Source organism: Cephus cinctus, unplaced genomic scaffold (genome assembly GCF_000341935.2).
Source record: "Cephus cinctus unplaced genomic scaffold, Ccin1 Ccin1_scaffold0299, whole genome shotgun sequence".
Taxonomy (NCBI): domain Eukaryota; kingdom Metazoa; phylum Arthropoda; class Insecta; order Hymenoptera; family Cephidae; genus Cephus; species Cephus cinctus.
The window spans coordinates 460,165-462,655 of record NW_014333002.1 but is presented as its reverse complement, the minus strand read 5'-3'; the positions used below and the strand labels follow the sequence as shown (position 1 = coordinate 462,655).

Here is a 2,491-nt window from a genome sequence, read left to right as displayed (position 1 = left end):
GGGAGAGGGAGAGGGAGATGGAGTGGGAGAGGGAGATGGAGAATGAGATGGAGATGGAGAGGGAGAGTGAGAGGGAGAGTGGGAGAGAGAGAGAGAGAGAGAGAGCAGTTTATTCGACCCTGGAGTGAAACTCCCTAAGAGTCGTAGGCAGAAAATTACATAGGCATATTATGAGATAGGACAAGTAGTTTACAAAAATACACATATATCAATATAATATTAACAGGATTATACTAATTAAAATACCCTTATTTAATTTAATTTACTACATTCAAATACAATTCGAAGTTGTTAATTTATGTTACTTCGCAATCCTCTTGTACCTTCAAGTAAAAGTAACAACGCTTTCGAAAATCTGCTACAGTAGTAGCAGACGTTATATCCGGAGGTAACGAGTTCCAGAATTGTATGCCGGAAATTATGAAAGATTTTTGAAATGCGACTGTACGGGCAGCAGGGACATGAAGTGTATCTGTGCGAAGAGGATTACGACGCGAAATCATGTTATCACGAAGTCTAAGTTGATCCGCAAAAAGTCCTGATTGGCCCAAATGTAGCGCTTTATAGAAGGCGCATCCTAACAGCTGTAATCGTCTGTTTCGTGGGTTAAGCCAGCCACAATTACGTCTGTGATGTGATATGCTCAAATGTCTGGGCACCCTCAATAGAAACCGAACGCAGTTGTTTAGCGATACTAATAGCGCGCGTTCATGTTCACAAGACAGATTCGTAAGTGCTGTTGAACAATAATCGTAAAACGGAAAGACTAGAGCAGTGATAAGGCGACGTTTGGTGGAAACACTCAAATTGTTATCGTTAATGCGGATCCTATAGAGTGCGCCAGATGCTTTTTTCTTTATATGATTCACATGTAATGACCACGATAAAGTGTTATCCCCCAAAAAACACTTACGTGTAAAAAACTACGCCAAGTACAGGATTGCTGTGAATTCCTCTAACAAAATGTATTGATATCATATTATTGAGGCCAAGTACATAAGTCATTACATGTTTTCCTATTATATGATCTAGCACTGGCCCATTATTTTAATTATATTTTCAATATTTCCTATAACGTTTTCGCTACTCTTTTAAGTTACTGCTGCTTCCCGTATTTAATTATGGTTTAATGGTGATTTAATAATTAATAAAACTTTAGGTGATTCCTTATCGAGTACTACTTGATGGGTCCGTGCCAGGAATTCCAAAGTACTTACTTTGCACGTGGTCATAGTATTCTAATGCTGTATGTTTGTTATTAAGCTTTTACCGTGTTTATTTTTGACGAGTTATTGTTAATATGCTTTCTATAGGAAATTGGTACTGGTTTTGTACCAAATTTATATCAAGAAATGCACTGACCCGCCAAGTAGTACTCGATAAGGAATCGTCTAAAGTTTTATTAATTATTAAATCACCATTAAGTCATAATTAAATACGGGAAGCAGTAGTAACATAAAAAAGTAGCGAAAACGTTATAGGAAATATTGAAAATATAATTAAAATGATGGGCCAGTGCTAGATCATATAATAGGAAACCATGTAGTGACTTATGTACTTGGCCTCAATAATATGATATCAATACTTTTTGTTAGAGGAATTCACAGCAATCCTGTACTTGGCGTAGTTTTTTACACGTAAGTGTTTTTTGGGGGATAGTACTATGTACTATAGTAATATGTCGATGGCTGCTACTTTCTTCTCCCCTTGCTTCCCTGCGCCGTCTAAATAACCTTTAATTTATTTTTCTCCCGTTTTTCTTAATTCTACTTACACCACCTTCTTTCCCCGCTTAAACTATTATCGCTGTGCCTGCTTCGTTATCTCCTCATACCTTGCAGCTCACTTTCTACCTGCCACACTACTCCTGCCTCTTAAAATATTCCGCTCTTTGTTTACACCTCGCACTTCACACACTCACTCACCATACCACGAACCAAATCCCTGCAAATCCCTATACACTGAGCTGTTATGCAGAGATGAGTGGGGAGATGAACAACGAAACCTCAGTGAAGTTAGCCGGGCAATTTTAACTTTTTAACTTTTTATCATGGATTCTGGTTCGGACCGTTGCGCGGTGTACATCGTCGTCTTTATTGACAGAGATGAGTAGGGAGATTGCCAATGAGCCTGTTTCTGGTGAAGGCAATTTTTCTTTGGTTTCGGCGCGCCATCTTAGCGGAGGGCCCTCGAAGCAGTTCCACGTTTTTGATTGGTCGTGTATATATAGTAATACTACGCGTGATAATCTGGAGCTGTGTTTGGCGCGTCGACGCGCCACCTGAACGAGACTCTCGAACTAGTTCCACGTTTTTGATTGGTCGAATGAATTCGTGTGTTCCTCGAGATCCGCGATTTTAAAACGGGTGAACACTCAAATAGGGAGACTTGTATCCACCTTTTTTTTTACAGGATATTACATAAACCGTAGTAATAAAGTAGTCAATACCCTTAATACCCATATGAAGCTCTGGAAATAATAGAGTAAGCA

At 39.0% G+C, this 2,491-nt stretch overlaps 1 protein-coding gene across 4 annotated transcripts in view; it reads right to left on the bottom strand.

The window, feature by feature from the left end:
- LOC107266162 (helicase sen1) overlaps positions 1 to 2,136 on the bottom strand; it is a 12,244-nt gene extending 10,108 nt beyond the window's left edge. For 2 of the 4 annotated variants that reach the window (XM_015736367.2, XM_015736371.2), the window contains exon 1: positions 1,835 to 2,136. The gene's annotated coding sequence lies outside the window, so the exon portion shown is untranslated. Of the gene's footprint in view, positions 1 to 1,774 lie in introns of all 4 variants that reach the window. The other 2 variants (XM_015736368.2, XM_015736369.2) reach the window with 2 other exon arrangements.
- Between the last annotated feature and the right edge of the window lie 355 nt (positions 2,137 to 2,491).